The sequence below is a fragment of the Sprattus sprattus genome, assembly GCF_963457725.1.
Source record: "Sprattus sprattus genome assembly, chromosome: 7".
Classification (NCBI taxonomy): domain Eukaryota; kingdom Metazoa; phylum Chordata; class Actinopteri; order Clupeiformes; family Clupeidae; genus Sprattus; species Sprattus sprattus.
Genome location: NC_137926.1, coordinates 15916628 through 15941627, shown reverse-complemented (window position 1 = coordinate 15941627; position 25000 = coordinate 15916628). Strand labels below are relative to the sequence as shown.

Genomic DNA, 25000 nt, shown 5'->3' with positions numbered 1-25000 from the left:
CACACACACACTTAAGATGTCAGAAATGGCTGTGGATAGATTTTGCACGCCATAGTGTAAATGGGAATAGGAAGAGGAACAATGGAAACAATGTTTCACTGGGACCCCTCCATTAGACCTCTATTGCAGACCCATACCATTATTCCATCCCATAAACGCCACCCTCGCTCAGCCACTTTACTGCCTGATAGCAGTCCCCACTCCATCTTACCGCCTCACACAGAGGTGCCCAGATTCAGCTGCGGCTTACAGTGTTCTATAGAAATGAGCAGTCTGTGCCCTCACACCCCTCCTTTCCCTCTCTCTCTCTCTCTCTTACTCTCTCTCTCTCCCTCTCTTTTTCTCTCTCCCTCCCTCTCACTCCCTCCACTCTCTCCCTGTCTATATCTCCCTCTCTTTGATATCTCTGTCTCTCTCTGCCTTTCGTTCTCTCGCTCTCGCTCATTTATTTTCGCTTCTTGTCTCCCCCTCTTTCTCCCTCCATGTTTCCCTCTGTCCTTTGTGTGTGTGTGTGTGTGTGTGTCTGAGGGGAACTTGTTTTTGTTGGTGTGCAGCAGTGGGAGGTTGTTACTATGTATTAGGAAACGTAAATTAATTTCCCGTGTGTGTGACAGGTTAATTTGCTGCCACACACGTACACACACACATATGGGGGCTGAGTGGGACGTGTTTGCTGAAATTGGTCGACATGTTCCAGGTTAGGCTCCAGGCATTTCACCCCTTTCCCCCCACCCTTCTCAACACACACTCACACATACACATACACATACACACACACACACACACACACACACACACACACACACACACACACACACACACACATACACACACACAAGTACGCACACACAAAAGCAAACAGACACACACACACACACACACACAAACTAAAACACTGCGCACACATGGACACAAACACACATCCACACACACACAAGAATACACATAAACACACACACATTAACATTTTGGCACACTTCCCCCCTTGTGTAGTTTGTCATGTGTTTGTGTTGTGCCACTAATGTATGTGTTTATGATGCCTTTAGGCCCAAAGTCTCTCTATTTCTCTAACCCCATGTCTCTACACAAAAAGAAAATGGTCTTTTTTTTACAACCGCTCCGTTTAATTTCATTACTCTCCCCCCTCCTGTTTTGTCTGAACCTTTCTCTATCCTGAACAAAACACACATCACAGTTCCTACCCCTTAGCACTTGCACCAGTAGCCAGTAATCAGAACTATAGAACACTATGATGTTCATATCTGGAATAAATGCTCTCTGAGAACCCATGTACGCGCTCCGCTGTTGATCTGGGCACAGCAGAAACACTTTTTGTCTCTTTTTCAGAGATAGAGACACTTGCCTGTGTTGAGCACAGAGGTCTTCCTGTGTGATGGTGCTGTTGGGCGCCATCCTTTTCCAAACAGAAACTAACTGTGGGTGTGCATGCCCAAGGGTTTTGTGTGCAGCAGTTTCTGCCAAGCAAATATACCCTTTTTGTGAAACAAAGGGTCTCTGGAATACCCTGCTGGCGTCTATAAGTGTGAAAGAGAGAATGGCTGCTCTGTGTAGGAAACTTTACTATGGTTTATAACTGGTATTTGCTTATGTCAGACAGGGTGTTTCGTGGGCTAGGACACTGGTCCCTCTTGGGTTTCCTCAGCTGAAGGATGCCATGTGTTAAGATGTTAATTCTCTTTCCGTGGATGTGAACCTCTGCTAGTGTGAAAGACAGGAATTTCTCAAAGATTTCCAGTGAAAACATTGTCTAGGCTAGTATGCTAGCATTCACAGGGTTCTCTCTTTGCAAGGATGGTAGCTTTTTGCCTTTTTTCTGTCACCACTAGGATTCTAGTGTGAAGCAGAAGGCTTTCTCAGCATAAAGTTGACTGTGTGTGCTTGCATGTGTGAAACAGACACTTCTACTGGGCCAGAACGCATGAGCATGAGTCTCCTCTCTGGGTCAGGATGCCATGTGTGTGTGTGTGTGTGTGTGTGTGTGTGTTAGTGTATGTGTGTGCATATGCTGATATACTATGCTGTGTGTGTGTGCAAGTGCTGATATACTCTGTGTGTGCATGTGCTGATATACTCTGTGTGTGTTCATGTGCTGATATACTTTGTGTGTGTGTGTGTGGGGGGGTCTGTCACTTTGCCGCGTCACCGCACAGCTTACCCCCCCCCCCCCCCCCCCCCCCCCGAGTAGAGGCAGCGGCAGGAGGTAAAAATAGCCTGGTCTGATATTACTAATCTAGGCCAGGGAGCTGCATTAAAGATGAACAGAGAGGATTACAGACAAGGATGAGAAGCTCTCCCTCTATCCCTCCCTCTCTCTCTCTCTCTCTCTCTCTCTCTCTCTCTCTCTCTCTCTCTCTCTCCTTCCCTTTCACTCTGCCTCGCTGACGACTCTCTTTTTCTCTGTTTCTATGGCTTTGCAGTATTTAGAAGGTATGGAGGGGGAGAGGGTGGAGGCCTCTTTCTTTTAAGGAGGATGAGGGTGTTTTAAGCCATTTTGTTTCTGATCCTGTTATGGACTATATGGCTCAAGATGCTCATTTTATTGTCTGCGGACTTCTTTTTAAGACGTTAAGATGAGCGTTTTTACACAAAGCACAGTAGTCAAGGAGCCGAATATAAATTAATGCATACATTCCAAAGATATTCATGCTGTCGCAGACATTTACTTAGGCCTTCATTGTCATGTCACAATTCATTAAAAGTGTGAAGCTTTGGAAATGACAACACAATGTCATTGTTGTCACTGTGTTGTGGGTGTGTGTGTGTGGCTCATTCCGGCCATCAGTATGTGTGTTGTGTTGTGATTTCAGTCAGGTAACTCTCATTAAAAGCACCCGGCGTGCATAATAAAGTGTGCATCATTTCACACTCAAGGACGAAGTGAGAGAGAGTGAGAGAGAGTGAGAGAGAGGCAGAGAGACAAAGAGAAAGAGAAACAAGGACATTCCCAGAATTCCTCAGACAGTTCTAATGAGCCCCTGCTTTGCATTTGGGGAAAACAGACTGGGTGGTAGCTACGTCACACAGTCACACACACACACACAGACACACACACACACACACACACACACACAAACACACACACACACACACACACACACACACACACACACACACACACACACACACACACACACGTACAGGAGCGTTCCCCAGTGCATAATGGCGATGGCAGGCTGTGGGTATTTTCCCTTTGTGTTCAGACAGTCTGGAGAAAGCTGGACTGGGATTTGAAGCTAATCTGAGTGGCAGATGGCAAAACATCAGATATTCCATTTGAGTCCGAGCACGTGATCCTCTGTTTGTCACACCCCCCTGTTCACGTACATATAAACACTCACGCACACACTCACACACACACTCACACATACATGCACAAACATTCGCACATGTGTGTTTTCCGACACGTGATCTGACATACAAATGCAAGCACCCATATGAACAAATTTAGCTATGCTTAAAAGAACATACACACAAAAACACTGACACACACACACACACACACATACATGCGTGCTTCTGGCCTCTAGTCATGTGCTATATTTCGTATGGTGTAAGACTCATAGTAATAGTGTTATTCCTATGACCTGGTTTAGGTTGAACTCTTAAGGAGCAAAGCCTCACGCTTCCAGAGCACTGTGCCCTAAAGCACCACTCTCTGGCACTATCAACAGAGTGAAGGAGGCAGGGCAAAAGAAGAGAGAGAGAGAGAGAGAGAGAGAGAGAGCGAGAGAGAGACAGAGAGAGAGAGAGGGAGAGAGAATAGCAACTGCCTTTCCAACTCCTTCCCTCCCTCCCTTTCAGCCTTACACACATGCGCACACACACCCGCAGATGCACGCACACAAACACACTCGCACCCACACACACACACACACACATACACCTCGCGAGGCAGCTGCTTAGCGGCGTCAGTGCACGCGCATGTGTGTGCGTGTGTGTGTGTGTGTAGAATGGACTGAGCGACTCACAGGGAAATCAGCTCTCACTGTTACACAGACGTGCTGCTACCACCCGGCACAAGAGACCAGAGGAGGAGGAAGAGAGAGCGAAAAAAGACGGACGGACAGAAAGAGAGTGAAAGAGACAGAGTTGGAGAAAGATAGACAGAGGCATAGTGAGGGGAGGGAGGCAGGAAAAGAGCGAGAGAAAGAGAGAGAGAAGGAGAGAGGAGGGAGGGAGGGAGAGCGAGAATGTGTCACTTTACTTAACTGACTGGAGGCTGAGAAGCAGGGAGACAGAGCGACAGAAGGAAGAGAAGAGGCGAGGGAGCCTTCCTGAGCCAGGACAACACCGGCTCTAAACACACACACACACGCGCGCGCCACTTCCAGACAGGACGCTGCTCACCGCTTTACACACACACACACACTCTGTGTCTCTCTCACACACAAACACACACACTGATGATGGTGGTACAGGCAGCGGCGGTGACTCCAGGTCGGAGCCGCCGGCTCTTGCTCAAACTACCGGTGGGAACACTGAGGCGTAGCAGCGAGGAGAGGGTAAGACAGGCGCACTCTTTCTCCTTCTCTTTCTCTTTCTATCCGTATCTCCCTCCTTTTCCCCTTTCTCTCTCTCTCTCTCTCTCTCTCTCTCTGTCTCCCACCCTGGCTTGATGTGTTATGATGTGATGTGCTGTGCTGGACTGCTGTTTTGGGGGTTTGGAGTTTAAAAGGCTTTCTTTGCGTAATCCTGGAGCTGATAGACTAGGAGATTGACTTTGGTGGGCAAAGCTCCTTATCTGTCCCCACAGAGTGCCTGTGTATGTGTGGGAGACGGGCAAACTGTGTGTGTGTGTGTGTGTGTGTGCGTGCGTGTGTGTGTGTGTGTGTGTGTGTGTGTGTGTGTGTGCGTGAGTGCGTGCATGTGCGTGCGTGCGTGCGTTTGTGTGTGTGTGTGTGTGTGTGTGTGTGTGTGTGTGTGTGTGTGAGAGAGAGAGAGAGTGGGGGGGGGGGGGAGAGTGTGTTTTGGGACAGTGGCTTTGTTGGGGAGGCAGAGGGACAGTGGGAGGTTGACTCTGTATCAAACAGCTGTATCTTGCTGGACAGAGTCTGTTGTCAATCACAGTTTGTGTGTTTGGGTTTTTATTGGATTATTATTTATTTCAATGCCCTGCTACACTGCTACATTATAAACAAATTCTGATCATCACGTCATCTTTTGAGAGCCTGTGCGTGTGTATGCTGTATGGGGATGTATGTCTCTTTTTTATGGTGTGAATGCTCTCTGAAGGTTATCTGGGACTGCCAGGCTGGAACACACACACACACACACACGTCCGCGGTCTGTGTGTGATGTAGCTCAGGCATAGCGTGTCCTTCTCCCTGACACACACAACCAAGCGCACAGTAAATCCTGTCTCCAGCTGATCTGACAGACTGCATGTTGACATGGTGGTGGGATGTGTTAGCGGTAGCCTGGCTAGCCTACAGGGCTTTACATTTGGAATTTTTTTGTTTTGTTTTTTTTGCCCTGTGAATGGAATGTCATGAAGCCCGTCATATTGGCTTGGGGTCTTACAGAGGACAGGCTCTTACCTGCTGTGCTATGCGCGCCTCAACACTTAGCTTACCTCAGTGCAAGCTGTCATCAGGAGCAAGTTTGTGTATGTGTGTGTGCGCACACCCGCGCGCGTGTGTGTGTGTGTGTGTGTGTGTTATGGAAACTCATTGATTTCCTGAAAATCAAACAGAGAGATGTGTGATTTGCTGCTTTTGTGCACATGGGGGCCCATGTGAGTGCTGGAGCTGTGTTTCTCTGTGTGTGTGTGTGTGTGTGTGTGTGTGTGTGTGTGTGTGTGTGTGTGTGTGTGTGTGTGTGTGTGTGTGTGTGTGTGTGTGTGTGTGTGTGTGTGTGTGTGTGTGTGTGTGTGTGTGTGTGTGTGTGCGTGTGTGTGTGTGTGTGTGTGTAGTTATTGTTGTTATGGTTATTGTTGTTTGGGTGTGGGTCTTTGCTGATATGCCATTGGACATTCCATTGGGATGTGAGCATGCATTTGCTATGTCTTGTCTTTGGTGGGCGTACGGTTATCTACTGCCTGGAACTCTGTTTTAAAAAATCCATTTGACTAAGTCATGATTTTTACATCACTTGGAAATTGATTGGATTGGAAATTGATGTTTTCCTTCCTCCTATATAAGGTGGGACTTACATTAAGTGCTCTATACTCTCTTTGTCTCTCTCACACACATTTTCTCTCCCTCAGTCTCTGTCTTTCTCTCTCCCTCCCCCATGCCCCCCCGCACCGACACACACACGCACACACACGCACACACACACACACACACACACACACACACACATTTTTCTGTTTCCAGATGAGTTTAATTACAGGGTGATGTATAATTAATCAGAGGATTTCCTCATACATGCCCCAGCCTTTCTGCTGCTGGGAGACTCTTTTCCATCAGTAGCCTAAGGCTTGGCTGTGTGTGTGTGTGTGTGTGTGTGTGTGCGTGTGTGTGTGTGTGTGTGTGTGTGCTGAGGAGTCCTGCTCTGCAAACCATGAAATAATAAGCCACCCCTACACGCCATTTCCCACCCCCCACCCTGCACACACACACACACACACACACACACACACACACACACACACACACACACACACACACACAACACATACACACACACACACACACACAAGTGTGATTCAGACTGACAAGTCCATGCTATTGTATCATGCAGTTTCCATCTGCATCAGTTTAATGTTTCATCTTCAGCTTTGTACATTTCTGTCCATGCTTATAGTTCATCTTTTTGAAGCCATTTTAAGTGGGTGAGTCAGTGAGAGGGGTTATGCAAATTCATGCATAGGACATTATCTTAGTGTTTTTCACTCAACCTTCCTCTTAATAATTCTCTCCCTTTTGTTGCCTTTCTGTCTCCCTCTCTCCCCCACATAAGTGTTTTATAACTATTTTTACCTTATAGGCCTGTGTGTGTGTGTGTGTGTGTGTGTGTGTGTGTGTGTGTGTGTGTGTGTGTGTGTGTGTGTGTGTGTGTGTGTGTGTGGTGTGTGTGCGCGTACGTGAGTGTGTCTTAATGAGACCTGGTCTAATCGGGTCGAAGTCCCCATCCATTGCCATCACCTTCCAGCCCTCGTCACTCATCCTGGCAAACTGAATTAAGATCAGCTTAAGTGCACTTTGATTCCCCCTCCTGTCAGCAGTGTTGGCCTCCTTCAGCTGGTCAGTGGCAGCATCTGCCTAATTAATAGGATGAGAAGTAGTTAACCCAACCTTGGAAGGAGACGGCCTGACAGGGATGGTGCTTGTGTGTGTGTGTGTGTGTGTCTGTGTGTGTGTGTCTGTGTGTGTGTGTGTGTGTGTGTGTGTGTGTGTGTGTGTGTGTGTGTGTGTGTGTGTGTGTGTGTGTGTGTGTGTGTGTGTGTGACGGCCTGACAGGGATGGTGCTTAGGATGTGTTGTGGTGTTCCGGGAGAGGCAGTTCTCGGTCTGGTGCATGCTGGAGTGGCTGAACATGCAATATTGACCTGCACTTGTTCGACCAGGCTTTCCTCATCGTGTGTGTGTGCAGTATGGAGAGCACAGATGTGTGTGAGCACACTGCATTCCTAAACCCATACAGATTCACACTCAAGAGAGAGAGAGAGAGAGAGAGAGAGAGAGAGAGAGAGAGAGAGAGAGAGAGAGAGAGAGAGAGAGAGAGAGAGAGAGAGAGAGAGAGAGAGAGAGAGAGAGAGAGCAGCTGGACTAGAGGTGTGGTCATTTAAAGCTTTTCTTGGTTGGTCATGCATGCCCAAGTTCAATACCCTCCTCAAGTTTATGATGCACAAATTATCTTTAGCCATGGGGGCATTTACACACACACGCACACGCACACGCACACACACACGCACACGCACACGCACACGCACATGCACACGTGAAGATGTTTTACAAAGCTGGAACATAGAGACCCACCTATCCCTTTTTACAGTAAAACACTATCTTTTGATTATGTACTGCAAGAACAGACATGGATAATGGATGGCCAGAGTTAAAGCCACACTAAAGCTGATGCATGAAGCCATTTGGGCCACAGCTCCCCACTGACTCTGGGTCCGCTTTTAAGGCTTTTTAAAGAAGGCAGAAGGGTTGCAGCTACAGCCATACTGAATATATACATTTTACATTAAACCAGCCCTTTACATGGTTCTAAGCAGGCCCTTACATGGTTCTAAGCAGGCCCTTACATGGTTCTAAGCAGGACCTTACATGGTTCTAAGCAGGCTCTTACATGGTTCTAAGCAGGTAGACAGAGACCGCTTTGTGTCGCTGGAATTTTATCAAGCAGAATTGTGATTGATTTGAGCAGGTTGTTTACCTAATGGAGCCAGAAATGTAATTAGGCATGTGTGTGGTAATTGGACATTAACCTTTTTATGCAGCATAGCATAGATGTTGTTTTTATAAACAGAAAACAGGTGCAAAGGCTCAGTGGAGAGTTAAAATGAATTTATGGTTGCCTTATGGGTGCATAGCACCAAAAGTGACATCATTACTGCTGGCACGTGGTGCGCTTTGGTGTCGTTTCGGCTGGTCGCGCACGTCCCAATTTTTGTAATTTGGCGCGCGGGGCGCAGCTGGCGGATATGCAAAACGGACGAGCTGGAGGTACGGGTCTGTGAGCAGGTCCGTCTCTACAGGCGTCTCCAATGCACGAGCATAGGGACTCCCAGATGGCACAGAACTCATGGAGGGAGAATGATGTGACAGTTTGAAAGGATGAGACGTTTGTGTGGTTTACTAACTTTACCTTCTTGCCTGATGAAGCATTTAATCTATGCTCTAATCTATCTTTTCCTGATGAAAATCGCTGAACAAAAAAACTGTTCCGTAATGTAGTTGAGAGTGTTTTTTGTTCCTGTAACAATTAAGGTTAACCTTAGCTTAGGTTAACATTAAGTAACAGGCTAGTTTTCCTAGCGACTAGCAATAAACACAAACACTTACCAGAATCTTTTAGAGCCTGACCAGTTTAATCCACAAATGAATACTGGTGATCCAGTTTAACTGTCTCGTCATTTTACTGTTCTCTACTCAGCACATGACCTCTTAGCATTGCTGCTGCCAGCGGTTAATCCACCAATTCTGGAGATACAGTTTAACTGTCATGTACATTTCACTGTGCCCTTATTCGACACGTTACCCTTCAGCGGTTTAGATGGTATTCTTCTCGGCATTAACACCTATCAGGTAGGTGAAGAGCACAGAGAGTCAAACACGCCTCTAGCTAGAGAAGGAAAGGTAATGCAGCTGTGTTGACGTCACAGTGCGCTGATTCCTCAGGCCCAGGGGGCTTACATTTAAGGATCTTATAACACTCCAGCTGTACACTGTGCTTCTGTGGTGGGTCTAGCAATTCACTAGCTGCCTCTTAGCCCATGGTAGCTGTGATACTGGCTGGGCTCTACTGGGCTCTACTGGGCTCACACTAATTGGAAGGATGCGGGTCAGTGTTGAGCCAAAACCAGTAAAATCCTACTGAAGACAACGTTTCATTTCTGTGACATTTCTATTTCACTCTCACTCTTTTCTACAGCTTCATCTCCATCGCCCCTTTCTTCTCCTCCTTCCTCTCTGTGCTCTTTCTTTCACACTCTCTCATTGAAGCTTGAGCTGAAGCGAGAGCATCTCTCGTGAGACGTCCTTTCAGCGCTCTCTTTGATGATCCATATCCCAATGCAATCCCAACTGGGACTATGAATGGTGTTTCTGTAGGGCTCTGGTCTGTGTGTGTGTGTGTGTGTGTGTGTGTGTGTGTGTGTGTGTGTGTGTGTGTGTGTGTGTGTGTGTGTGCGTGCGTGCGTGCGTGCGTGCGTGCGTGCGTGCGTGCGTGCGTGCGTGCGTGCGTGCGTGCGTGCGTGCGTGCGTGCGTGCGTGCGTGTGTGCGTGCGTGCGTGCGTGCGTGATATTTCCAATACATTTGTGGTACAGTTTATCTGACCAGGAACTGAGAGAGTGATTTATATGTTATGAGCAGTTGTGTCACAGCTGAGCACGCACAGCCTCATTATCTGCAGACAATAGACTCTACTTAACTTTCCTCTCTCTCACTCTTTCTTTCTGTTTCTTTCTCTCTCTCTCTCTCTCTCTATCACTATTTCTCTCTCTCTATAACTTTTCTCTCTCTTTCTCTCTCTCTATCACTTTTATCTTATTCTCTCTTCTTTAGACCTTCATCCTGTGACTCACTCATTCCTTAACGCTTTCTCATTCCTTTCTCCACACTCTTTTTCTATTTCTCTTTCTCTGTGTCAGTATGAGCTCCTGACTCATACCAGCTTGCCTCATCTCTCATCCTCCGTGAGAGGCATTGTCATGGTATGTGTGCAGGAAGAGGGATTACCTCCCACACTGCCTGTGCTGCTGGCATCGCGTTTTAAAAGCTGTTTGTCGCTAATCCGACGGTCCTCGAACGACTCAGGCCGGAAACTGAAACACAAGCTAAAAGCACAAACTGCAGCAGTGGGGCTGGCTGGAAAACAAGCCTGTGGAAGGTTCCGGAGGTCTGTCCTCCCCCTCCATGGTTGGTGGGTCACTGCTCCTCTCCTTGGAGACTTATTGTCTGTGAGGAGATTCATGAGGAGGTGTGTGTGTGTGTGTGTGTGTGTGTGAGAGAGAGAGAGAGAGAGAGAGAGTGTGTGTGTGTGTGTGTGTGTGTGTGTGAGAGAGATAGAGAGTGTGTGTGTTTGTGTGTGTGTGTGTGTTTGTGTGTGTGTGTGTTTGTGTGTGTGTAGTAGTAGTAGAAGTGCTGTGTTTGGCTGGCAACGAGGGCATTTTAATTGCTCTTTATTTGTGTGTTGTTTTTGGAGTGGACGAAGTGATGGCTGTGTTACCGTAGCGATACCTCGTCCAGGCCAGTGTGGAACCCCAAGCCCATGATGGAATGCAAATTCGGCCTCATTAAACTCTAACGTCCTGTCGCCTCCAATTAAAGTGTATACTTGGTGAGGGAGTGTGATTCTGTGCACGCACACACACACACACACACACACACACTAACACACACACACACACACTGTGTCTGTGTCTGTGTGTATGTGTGTGTTTGTCTGTCTGTGTTCCTAAGCAGGTCACTTTTGATGGTCTATCGCTTGGGGCAACACCTCTCAGCCCTTTGTGAACATAGGTAAATTAATCATCCCATTATGACGGGACCCCCCCCCCCCCCACACACACACACACATACACACACACGTTCATACACATTCCCAAATGCACACCCAAACAAGCACACACACACACACACACACACACACACACACACACCCTCCTGCACATACTCAAAGACACAGACATACTGGTTAAGGCCATTTCAGGCCTTTCATCTTTCAGCTCTCCCCTTTCTCCCACTTGAGTTCTGTCCAGGGAGCCCTCAAGCACCAATGTGTGTGTGTGTGTTTGTGAGTGTGTGTGTGTGTGCGTTCGTGTGGGTCAGTCTTTGAAATAAGAGAGGTGTTGAAACTTACAACCCTTCCGTGCCTCTTAAAAAATCTCGCCCACACACATGTACTCAGAAACACACATACACACACACACACACACACACACACATACTAAATGCACACACACATACACCCTCACACCACCCTTTCTGCCCTGTAACCAGACCTCCGTTGCTCCAGGCCGCCAGGAGAGGACTATGACAGGCAGAGAAAGACAAAGGAGAACACGAGAAAGAGAAACATCCAAAAAACAAAGAGCGACAGAGAAGTTATCACTGACTTGGAAAAAGAGAAAGAAGAAAGGAAGAAAGAGAGTTTGGAAAGTCCTCCTCGGACCGTACCCTGCCTTGTGTTCAGCAGTACCACATACCTGGGGGTCTTCTATGCCTTTTATTCATGGTGTAATCATAATCAATTTTAAATATACAGAAAGTATATTAAACGCTTATTTGTTCACCCAGCCCCCAGCCCCCAGGAACACGTGACCCTCTGTCTAGTGCATGCTTTGGCCCAGAAGGAGTGGCAGCCGTGTCCCTCTCATCCAAAGATGCCAGTCTTTCTCCATGACATCTCACTAACAAGATAACTGTTTGGGCTCCCTCTTGCTTCCAAAGCAGTCCCTGTTTCCCAGCAACGTGGCCAGGCCCAGTCCCACTGTGTGGGCTCCTCTGTCCCTTTTCTCGGCCCCTCTCTGTGTGAGTGATATGTTAGGTTCACGTCCAGCTTTAATTAGAAGTCCTGCTCTTCCCAGAAATTGAAAACTGGGAGTCTGGGCTGTGGAGAGGTCAAAGGTGACCTTCCATCTAGTCCCAAAACAGGAAGCGTCACCCCGAAACATCCACAAGAAGTGTCCCAAAGGGTACTGCTAACATTCGGCCCTTTGTGTAAGGAGATAGGGGCACTCAATGGACTATTTGAGTATGACTGTGTGCATTTGTGTGTGTGTGTGTGTGTCTGTCTGTCTGTGTGTGTGTCTGTTATCATCCAATTCAGTTTAGCACAGAGTGAGTCATCCATCCATCTTAAGACTCTATTCATTGTGTTTGTGTGTATGTCTGAGCATGTGTGTGTGTGTGGTTGTGTGTGTGTGCATGTGTGTGTGTATTTCGGGGGTGGTAGCTTGCTTGGGTGGGTGGACGGGCATACAGCCTAGCAAGAAACAGAGTCATGTTGTACCAGCCTCAATTTGTCTTGCATTATTTCAGTACGTGAGGGTGTGTTTGTGCTTCTCTGTGTTTATGTTTGCGTGCACCGCTATAGCTGCCTCCTCCATCGTCCCGTGGGTTAGTGGCTTTTATGTTGTAATCCTCATAAATATTTATAATTTTTAAGGAAATTGGAGCACATGATGATTAGCCTATATCCATAGCAATGTAGGTCACCATAGCGACAGAGAGGCAAACTCTTTCTGAGAAAACTTCAAAGCCCTCAGCGTCAGTGGGGAAATCTCTTGCACTATGCACTCCAACACATACACACACTTCTGTTAGTATTCTTCAGCCTATCCATCTATCGGTCTATCTCTCATCATGGCTCTTCTCCTTATTGTCTCTCTTCAACCTCTCTCTCTTTTGCTCTGTCACTTTCTCAGAGGCCCTTCTCTTTCCTTTTTTTCTAAAGACTTTATTTATAGGCAACCTTTCTTCGCACTTGACCTAATTGAAGTGTGTGCATGTTTATGCACTTCTGTGTGTAAGTGTGTGTGTGTGTGTGTATGTGTGTGTGTGTGTGTATTTGTGTGAGAGTGTGTGTGTGGGTGGGGGGGGGGGGATATGGTGGCAGATGCTTCTTGATAGTTGAACTTCAAAGTTTGTTTGCTTTAATGATCAAACATCTCAATCTGTCTGTTTACCATCATCACTGACCTGATCATTTAATTCATGCATGTGTGTACACATGGCTTTGGTGTGTGTGTGTGTGCGTGTGTGTACAGTTTGTATGTGTGTGCGTGTGTGTGAGAGAGACAGAGGGAGAGAGAAAAAAGAAAGAGAAAGAGAGGTGGGGGGGGGGGGGGGGGTTGCCAATTTTGGACAATGTAGCACGGTCACTGACCTAATCACATTATCAGTGAGTGTGAATGAGAAATGCATTGTGAGTAGCCTCTGACTACACTTTGAATAAAAATGCCAAGTAAATCTTAGCCTGGTGTGTGTGTGAGTGTGTTTGTGTGATTGTGTGAATATGCCTTCACCACACAGAGTGTGACCTATTTCCCTCCACTGCATCTCTTGTAGGCACACGTGTGTGTGTGTGTGTGTGTGTGTGTGTGTGTGTGTGTGTGTGTGTGTGTGTGTGTGTGTGTGTGTGTGTGTGTGTGTGTGTGTGTGTGTGTGTGTGTGTGTGTGTGTGTGTGTGTGTGTGTGTGTGTGTGTGTGTGTGAGTGTGTGTGTGTGTGTGTGCACATAAGAGAATGAGAGGGAAAAGGAAGGGAAGGGAAGGGAAGAGGTTCCCTCTCTATTTTCCATCTTTCTCTCTATCCCACTCCCTCTCTCTCCTCACAATGTGGGGGCTGTCCTTGATGCTCAGACTGAATACCTCAGTATCAAACCCAGCTGTGCAAATACCACACACAGACGCACACACATACACACACCTCATCGGAATGAGGGTGTGCGGGTGACCCCCTTAAAATGACAGCCTTCTGTGTGTGTGTGTGTGTCTGTGGTAGGTGTGTGTGTGTGTGTGTGTGTGTGTCTGTGTGTGTGGTAGGTGTGTGTGTGTGTGTGTGTGTGTGTGTGTGTGTGTGTGTGTGTGTGTGTGTGTGTGTGTGTGTGTGTGTGTGTTTGTCTATGGTAGGTGTGACTCAGAGTGATTTATTGTTAAAATGTGTGATGCCTCTGCCATGCTGACCAGACTGCTAAGCCTTTGAACAGAACACTGAATCATCAAGGGCCCATTTTAAGAGAGACTTGCTTTGGGACGCCTGGCCCCATATGTTAAGATACAGGACTGTGAGTGTGTGTGTGTGTGTGTGTGTGTGTGTGTGTGTGTGTGTGTGTGTGTGTTGAGTGTGAGTGTGCGTGTGCGTGTGTGTGTGTGTGTGTTCAAGAAATACCATGCCCTTTCCCAGGATTCTTCATAGTACAGTCTGCACACACAGAGAATCCTGGGAACATTCCCCCATTTCCAAATATTTGGAGACGCACACAAACACACACACACTTACTTACACACATACACACACATACACACACACATTCACTCCTAAATCAAAGAGTCAGTGAGAGTTGGAGTTGCAGAGGAAATGGCTAACTTATGACTCACAAAAGCAAAGGAGGGTTCCAAGAGTAAAATTCTACACAATACACTCCCAAGTTTTCTCAAGACAACAGAGCAGGAAGCCAGAGTGCTTGGGGGGCAGTTGCACTGGGGGGGGGGGGGGGGCTGTTGCAGTGAGTGAGTGCAATCCACGTGGTCCCTCATTTGGGCAGAGGGTACCATGGGGGAGGGGGAGATACAGGAAGAAGAAAGAGGGAAAAGGCTGAGAGGTAGGGGAAGTGTGATAGATAATGTCTTGCAACATTAGTGATTAGGCTGTGGTGTGGATCTGTTCCAACTATTAAAAACACTTTTCATAGTCAAATGTCCAAAGTCAGACACATTCATAGCGGACTGGAATCTGATTATTTTTTTTAAACAAAACAGGGTTATCTAGTGAGTTTCTCTTGCACTCCGTTTCGCAGGGATGCAGTTTTGACAGCAGTGTTTTCAAATGGACCTGCGGCATTACTGGGCTTGTTCCATTCCACAGACCGTGAAACCTTTTGAGTGCCCTTCAGGGAGTTGAAGTGGCCTTTTAAGGGTCCATTATCTTCTTTTTGGCTGGCGAACAGTGGGCATGATGCGCTGCACTGTCGCTGTGAATCTTCCTCCACTCAGACTTGGGAGTTGGATGCTGGGTGAGCACAGTTAACAGCTCACGGCACATCATGCCTCCCACGGCCCATTATGAAGAGTAGGGGAGAAAAAAAGAGTTGGCCATCCATGCACTTACCCTGAGTGACTTTGATGAAGTGTGCGGGTGAGAGTTCAGCGTAGTTATGCATGACCCCAGCATCAATAAGCCCCATGAATCTCTTGCACACAGGAAGTGCATTTAATCTGTACTGCATGCATTTCCTGTGCAGCGAGGCTTCGCAGCGCCATATTGATCGGCTTTGGGCTCTCTGTGTGATTGTAGAAAAAGAGAGCGAAAGAGACAGATGGGGCGAATATGAGATTCGGATGAAGAGCTTGGTGTTGAGTGGGGATACATTATGATGAATGACATCATGATGGTAGAGTCCCTCTGTGCCTGTTGTTAATGGACAGTGGCACATACACACACAAATGGACATGCACACACATACACACACATTCACACACAAAAATGGACATACACACACACACACACACACACACACAGACACACACACACACACACACACACACACACACACACACACACACACACACACACACACACACACACACACACACACACACAATACACATACACACACACATGCACACACAGACTTATCTGGGGATCTGGGGATGACATTTTAAAATGATGACATTTCTGTTCTATCTATCTGTTTCTCTTTCTTTTACTATCTTTCTCTCTTTCTCTCTCTCTCTCTCTCTCACTCCCTCAAACACACATATACACACACACATACATGCACACAAACATACACACACTCACAAATCACACTGTGTGTATATGTTTCTCTGTGTGCCTTCTGTCTCAAACATACAGTCTGTCTCTCAGAATGGATTTGTTTGTTGCAGTGCCAACTGAAGCAATTAAGGGCATAGCCCATGGCTAGAGCTGCCTCCAGGGCTGACTACTGTAGAGATGATGGGAAACAGCATGTAGCATGGGATGTGTGTGTGTGTGTGTGTGTGTGCGTGCGTGTGTGTGTGTGTGTGTGTGTGTGTGTGTGTGTGTGTGTGTGTGTGTGTGTGTGTGTGTGTGTGTGTGTGTGTGTGTGTGTGTGTGTGTGTGTGTGTGTGTGTATGTTTCATTCATTTCATAGATATATTTTCCTGTTCAGTACATGTTGTGACAGAATCTACTCAGTAGGGGGCATACAAAGCATGGATGGGTGTATGAATATGTGTGTGTGTGTGTGTGTGTGTGTGTTAGTGATTGAGAGAGAGAGTACGAGTGTGTGTATTGGTGGATGTTTTATCAGACTAACTTGATACTTAAAAAGACAGAATACATGTAGGGGGGGACATAAGTGTCAGGCCCAATGTCACAGTGTTGAGTCTCGTAATGAGTCCGTCTGAATGCAGAAAATAAACAGCATGAGCATGCTCCTCATCACCCCGCTGTCTTCATTAGCAAGTGTGTGTGTGTGTGTGTGTGTGTGTGTGTATGTCTTTCTGTGTCTGGGTGAGTGTCTGTGTCTGTAGTCACTTTTGAAATACAGCAAGGTCATAGTGGCCTCTAAAAAGCTTCTTCTCTCTCACTTTCTCACACACACACACACACAAATGCACACGCGCACACACCGCCTGTGTGTGAGGACTGTCAGGATTCAGGTGCGGTGCCACTCACCTGGCACGGGTGTCCGGTGGGGACATGGGGGGGGGTTCACGGCTCCTCAGTATGCCGCTCCCTCCCTGATGGTGCATAACTCAAGCGCTGCCGTCTCAGCACCGACTCCCCAGCCTCAGGGTCACTGTCCTCTGCGCAGCACCGGCCCTGAGGGAGGGCCAGTCTGCTAGGCTGACGTCAGCTACACTGCCCAGGGTAGGGGCCACTGGGATGTCCAGATGCCCTGGCATCGGGGCGGGGGGGGGGGTTGGGGGGTGCGAGGGACGAGGGGTGAGGGCAGGACACAAGCTGCCTCTGGAACACTGGCACCCTCAGCGGCCTCAGCGGCCTCAGCGGCCTCAGCTCTGGAAGAGGTCCCATCAGCATGGGAATGAGGGCAAAAAACTTCCGTCTGAGTTTGGATTATCTGTCTGCCGCCATTCCAGTGAACCCCAAAGATGAGGCAGGACGACGGGGAGTATCTGAGGGAACAGAGGGGAGCAGGGGTGGTATGTGTGTAAGCGGTTCCCAGCCTCCAGGGAGGGGAGAGGTGGGGGCGGGGGGGGGCTTGCTGCAATCCCAGATAAGTCTATCGTCTTTGGGCAAAGGGAGAGAGCGTGGAGCCCCTCACAGCAAAATCGCCAGTGTTAATTCAACTCCCATAGTGTTAAATTCAACACTTTTCCAGTGTTTATATAATCCTCACTGATTCAGAGTTAAATCAACATTTTGCAAAGTGTTAATATTTTAACTACATTGTGGTGTTAAAAATCTAACACGCTAAGTGTTAATTTCTACACTGTACTGTGTTAACTCTTTTCACTGGGAGTGTTATTTCATAACACTTGTGTTGTTGAGTACACTTTTAAGTGTTCACTATTACACTGGATAAGGTTAACTATTTTCACTGGGAGTGTTAATTCATAACATCCACAGTGTTATTTATAACACTTTTAAGTGTTTATTTTCACACTCAATTGTGTTCTCTTTTTCACTTAGTGTTACTTTATAACATTTACAATGTTATTGTATGACACTTTAGAGTGCTCTATGAGTTTTTAAATTCTAATCTGTATTTACTGTCTTATACCTTTACCACATTGAAGTGCAATTGTGTTACTATCAGTGAAAAAAAAATACAGAAAGATGATGACATTACATTCACATTATAATTTTAATACATTCCAAGCACCATCAAAACATTGTACTTTAACAAATAAAATAATGGCATAATGTAAAGTCCATTGTTATTGCCATAAGAACTTTGTAAGTCAAAGGGCTTGTAAATTTCAATAGAATCTGCTCTAATAGCATCGTTTTCATCGGTTTCAAAGACTTGATAGGCATGGAAATGCTCACTGAACTTTTCAACAAAAAGCTTGTTAACTATAAGGTGATACTATTGACCAAAACATGGATCTATGCTTTTGATTATGGCTACTCAGAGCGCAAAAATCGTCCAACAAGGGTGAACTTGGACAGTACTGGCAATAGTATAGGCCTCAACTCCATTCAGACTCTTTGTCTAATAAGAAACATTCCTTTAATTTTTGGTGACATTGTGCCAGAAGGAAATCAGAACAAGACCTTGCTATTGCTTTTACTACAAATAACGTAGTGGGATTTGAAAAGTTAATCAGAAGCACCCAGTGAGCTTGTGGCTTGGCAGGGGATGAGTTGCTTGTCCACTGCGATGTAGAAGGTGTCAATTCTGCTTTGGGTTTGGCCAACAGCAAGGATGTATGGTTCGCCAGATCTTTCTTGCAGGTGTTCATCAATGCAGCTGCATGACTAAAAACAAATAAGATACAAAAAAAAAAAACATACACTGTTAAGTAAGCCAAGTATAAATGACCCCTTTAGTTTTAAATCATGTTCCTTACTGGACTCCTGAACAATAGGCCTGTACTTAGTCTTGTGAAAAACATACTCCACATGGAGAGGAAAAAAATGAAAGTTCAGAGCTAAAAAAGTGTCTTGTAGGACATTAAAAAGTGAGGGAACTTACAGGATTTACCTTGTGAAAGTGCACCGTTTTGTCTTCTGCATCCCTTGGACTTATTTTGGTCCTCCTCTTCCGTCCAGCTGAAGGTGGCAAAAGATGAAGCAGTAGCAGTACAGAAGCCATGTCACTATCACAATCTGTTTGGGGTGGAATGTATCAGACAATTTATAAAATGAAAAAGTTAAAATAAAGATTAGTATTGTCAAAAAAACATGCAGCGAAGCGTACCATTGTCATCATTCTCTGCGAGCTTCTCTGCAGCTTTTAGCAAATGACACAGGTCAGTTGACGGAGTCAGCTGGTTGGCCTCTTTGATGAATTTTGGCTTGAATGAGCTGTTTCAACACAAAACAGCAGCAGGAAGTCTTGATTGACCTGTTAATCATACACAAGTGTTACATTTAGTCTACGTTACACCAAATGCTGTCCTTCTTATAGCTCCCAACAGCACCCTGAAGCTATAACTGAAGCTGAAGCTATAACTTTGCTTTTATCTTTTTTAATTATTATTTTAGGCCTACATTTATTTGGGGCAATATTATGGTACTGCATCTTGGATTAGTAACTCTGCACTTCTTTGTGTTAATGGTAGACTAAATTAAACAAGTCAGCCGCAACAGTGATACAGATCTTACCAAGATTGATCAATAATAGAAGTTTTTATTTATTTATTTTTATATGAGACACAATAGTCTACAATAAACTGTGTTACAGGTATAGCCTAGTTTTTTAACATATGAGCTACATCCAGTCTTGTGATATGAGGAGCTGATACATGGGCAACATATCTTGTTAAGCCTCTTAGGATGTCTTACCTTCACTTATGAATTCCAAATAAGTGAAGCTGGCGTGCAATTTGATGTACTTCTTTAAATGGAGGTATTTCACGTTCGGCAGCATGTCCTAAAATTGCACCTGGTGGCGAAAGTAGGGAAAGGGGGTGAAAAACTATATTACCATAAATGTATTACCCATGGTTTAAGTGGCAATGGAAGTTTGTTGCATCCAACAGTGTGCGCTTAACACGCTTCCTACTTTATATAACAAAACATCATTAGTAGCCTACATTGATAAGTGAATTTCTTACATTTGAAACCGGCGGTTCTAACATATGCACAGCTCTGTCTATGACATATTGCTGTCGATAGCTAGTCGTTTTTTCATATAGCATGGTAGGCTAGATGTTGCATCATATAAAATATCGGCGGCATCGACGACCCTCCCTCCACTGATATATTTCGTTAAGTGTAAAACACTGAATAGTAGCCTATTTAGCTGAAGCCAAAGCAAAGGGGAAAGTCTTCCCTCTGTTCATGCTAATTACTGCTTCCCTTACCATTAGCAAGCAATCAATCCCTATACTGCGTTATCCTTACATGCGTTTGAAGCAGAGTTAAGGGTAACTACTTCGACAACAAAACTTGACTTGAACTGTCTTTAAATTAGATTCTTACCTTTTTAACAGAATATTCCTGACAAGAACGTTCTCTCTCCCCTTTACAACTATGAAAGTGAGCAAAGTGCATTTCCCTGTCGAGCTCACCTTACCACAAGCTGCCAGCTACTAACGTTATGACAAATTCAAATTCTAACGTCTGCGAGTACCCCCGCCCCTCTTCATTCAAAAGGAATAAAATGGCTCGCATTTCTTTTATAACATTAAAATCACTGTTAAGCACTTATTATATGTACATTTATTGTCTCTGTAAAAACCTGTGGAAGATGGTCAGCTTTACTTAGGCTAAAGAATCCTGGCGTTTAGGCTACCACACAATTTATTAGTAACCTAAGCTTCCACATTGGCAAAATGTTGCGTTTTAGATAAATACCGTTATTAAAAATGATAATATTTAGGCGTAATTATGATTTAAATTAAAACAAATTTAAATTATAATGTATGGTTCTTACCTTAACAACCTCCACGATTGATCTCGACACCAAACTTCTAGCAGCCTCTTCATGCCCGAGAGCGCGTAAAAACCGGATGTAGAAATCAACTCCAAATAAGTGATGGGTATTGACTCCTTGAAATAACCCCAGCTACAGAGCTTTTTCAGCACTGTAAGTGTTACAATAACTCTAAAGTCAACACTTGTTAACTCTGATTAGTTAACACCGAACATTTTAACTCAAATTAACACTACCGATTTTGCTGTGCTTGAGACACTGTAGTGGCACTTTAAACAAGCAAACTGCAAGAGTGAGAGAGAGAGGGGGGGGGGGGGGGCATAAAAAGTGAGAGAGAAAGAAAGAAAGAGAGAGAGACGGAGTGAGAGAGCACTGGGGCCGTCTGTGTGGGAATGTTTGTGTTGGATGAACTCTGAGGACTATTCTGAGAGCGAGAGCGAGGGAGGAAGAAAAAGAGACGGAGAAAGAGAGACCGAGAGCAGGGCCAGTGGGGGGAAGAAAGGGACCCAAAGAGAGCGAGGGCGACGGAGGAGTGACACAGAGAAACTGTTGTGGTTTGGTCGTTCTCCCTGTGGGCTCCTCAGAGGAACAAAGAGAGGAGAGGAACAAGGGATTTATAGAACGACAGGAAGGAGGAGAAAAAGAACGATTGTATGCAGCACGGATGAGTGTGATTTTGACACCTGCTCTGCTTCATGTCACAGCACTGGAGGAGGATTACTTGTCCTTTCACACCTACGCAGACACACACACTCACACACTTTCACACATGCATACACACGCACACACACACATACCCAGGCAGTCATGGGTGACCTACCTGTGTGAGTCTGTGTCTGTGTATATGTGAGAGAGAGAGAAAGAGAGAGTGTGTCCTGCTCTGTATGGGAGTGTAGGTTGTTGCATTGGTGTATGTGTGTGTGTGTGTGGGATGGAGGCTTTGCTGATGTCTCTAGAGGAGGTAGTGTGTGAGAGGAAGAGTGTGTTGTGGGATCTCACAGCTACAGCTTTGAGCCGCTGGCGACACACACACCTGCAAGCTTTTCACCTGCTCCCTGGCACCAGGTGTGTGCCACGAGCCGTCTATCAGGTATGATTTCACTCACTCACCTACACACACACACTCACCTACACACACACACTCACCTACACACACACACACACACATACACATACACACACACACACACTCACACACACACACAGAGACACAGTTCGCAAACAAAACACAAAAGACTAACTGTGGAATGCGTGAGAGGTGTGCCAAGAGTGGTTTGTTCAGAAATACTCTCAACAGCAAAGTCTGTGTGGTTGTGTGATAGTTCTTAGCTGCTGTGTGATTGGAATTATGGTAGTGAGGTAGTGTCATTTTGCGCTCTCTCTCTCTCTCTCTCTCTCTCTCTCTCTCTCTCTCTCTCTCTCTCTCTCTCTCTCTCTCTCTCTCTACTCTCTCTCTCTCTCTTTCTCTCTCTCTCTCTCTCTCACCCTCTCTCAAATGTCTCTGTTTTTGTTCAGAATGGGAATTAAGGCACAAAGACTCATTTGTTGGTTGTTGTAGCTGTTCCTGTTTTCCAATCTGCCATGGCATGTTAAGAATTCTGGGATATCTCTAGCATCTTTGCATTTCTTTTGGGGGGGGGGGGGGGGGGGACGGTGTGGTATCATGTTGCTTAGGTGGTTGCTAAGGCCCAGGAAGTGATGAGGAGATTAAAAGGAGGAAGAAAAGCAACTCTGGAGGAGTCACCTTCACTTACAACACGTGTGTGTGTGTGTGTGTGTGTGTGTGTGTGTGTGTGTGTGTGTGTGTGTGTGTGTGTGTGTGTGTGTGTGTGTGTGTGTGTGTGTGTGTGTGTGTGTGTGTGTGTGTGTATGTGTATGTGTGTGTGTGTGTGTGAGAGAGAGAAAAAGTGTGTGAGAAACAGAGAGAGAGAGTGTGTGTGTGTGTGTGTGTGTGTGTGTGTGTGATGTGGTGTTTGCTTGTTTGCTTGTACTGGTTTGATCAGTATTCAGCTCTGCTGCCCAGTGTGTTTGTGTGTGTATGTGTGTGCAGAGAAGAAAGAGAATCATTTAGGCTTGCAGACCAACTCAAGTGTTCACAGAGAGGACAGATCAAAGTGCGGCAAGTCAGATAAATCAAATGCAGAGAGCCGTTACAGCACACCATAAATGTGCCAACAATGTAATTGCTTGATGTACAGTATATGTAGTATAGTAAACATTTATCTCTTGTTTGCTTGTCTGGTTTCCACTTTTCTTTCTTGCACACACACACACACACGCACACACACACACACACACACACATTCCTGTAGGTATCTGAGAGTGAGGGATTGAGAGGATACATGTATTATGGGTCAAGGCTGAGTGCAGTCCCTCGACAACCATTTACAATCAGAGGAAGTGCACACACACACACACACACAAACACACGCACAGACACACACCAGCACACACACACAAACATGCCATATACACAGAGACATACAGACACAGACACAGAGCCAAGGACCACAGGGTCAGTGTCTTTCTGTGTTGGATCCAGTTGTGTATTTCCTCTCTCCATCCTGTAATGAAAGTGAGTCGTGGCATTTTTGCACACACTCCCTCTCTCCTCTTTCTCTTTTTCTCCATCTCTCTCTCCTCTCCCTCTCTTCTTTTTCTTCTCACTCTCTCTCTCACTCTCTCCTCTCTCTATTCTACTTCTTCTCTCTCCCTTTCTGTGTGTGTGTGTGTCTTTGTCTTGGCACAGACAGTCCATCCTTCACTGGATTTCTGGCTGTGCTTTGTCTCCCAGTATGGGATGGCCATGTTTGCAGTACAGTGTGTTTGTCTGTGTGTGCCTCTCTTTCTTTCTCTTTTTCTCTGTGTGTGTGTGTGTGTGTGTGTGTGTGTGTGTGTGTGTGTGTGTGTGTGTGTGTGTGTGTGTGTGTGTGTGTGTGTGTTGGTGTGTGTCTGTGTGTGAATAGCTGGCAAAAAGATGTTGTGTCCAGATTTAAGAGCAAGTAAAATAGGGAGTTCCCACACATTCTTTCCTCATCCACCTCTACAAAACACAAACACACGCACACACACACACACACACACACACACACACACACACACACACACACACACACACACACACGCACACAGACATACACACAGTCACTTGCACACACACACACACACACACACACACACACACACACACACACACACACACACAGACTACGTTGGCAACAGTGTTTGATTCAGCAGGTATTTCCTGAGGAGACCCCCTCCCTCCCTCCCCACCTCCTTAATTTCGGTCTCAAACCCAAGAACATGTCCAAGTCGGAGTAGCTGGTCTTTCTTCTCCCCTCTTGCTCCTTCGCTCTGTTTTCCTCTCCCTCCTTTTTTCACCATTCTTTGTTTTCAGCTGTCCTGATCCTTCGTTCCATCAGTCTCAACTAATCAGTGCGTGCTTTGTGTCCTCAATCCTTCTGCTCCCCTCTGGGTGTCCTCTAAGTGGGAGAAAGACAGAAAGAAAGAAAGAAAGAAAGAGAAAGAGAAAAAGAGAGAGAGAGAAACAAAAAAAAGCGATCTGTTCTGTGTTTTCTCACACAGGTTTAAAAGGCACTGACTGCAAAGCCTCCACTCTCCTGATTGCACTGCTATAGAGGGCCTATTGTGGAACGCTAAGCTGCTAATTGCAGATTGCCTCTGAGAAAGAAATAGGGGACAAAGAGACTGAGGGAATCACTCTGAGTGGATGTCCACACACACACACACACACACACACACACACACACATACATTTCAAGCACAAGACTTTGGGGAAATTCAGCATCTTGATTCGACACATACGTACACACAGACTAGCATGCACAAATGCACACACACACACAGTAAACGCTAATTAATCGACTTCCATGCACACTTAATGAACATTCTCTCTCCTGCACATCACGTGCGAGTGACTATGTTAAGATCGCGGCTGATCTGTGGTGGATGTCTTGTGTTTCCATGCCATGGATTTTGTTTTTCCGAGTACTGATTTTGGATCAGTTTTATCCTGGAGAAGCTGTAGGGAGAGTGAAGGATGCATCTGATCCAGCTTCACTGCTCCAAAG

The 25000-nt window shown here is 46.0% G+C and overlaps 1 protein-coding gene across 1 annotated transcript in view; it reads left to right on the top strand.

Annotated features, from left to right (window-relative positions):
• frmd4a (FERM domain containing 4A) overlaps window positions 1–25000 on the top strand; it is a 103861-nt gene that overhangs the window by 6782 nt on the left and 72079 nt on the right. The window lies entirely within an intron of this gene.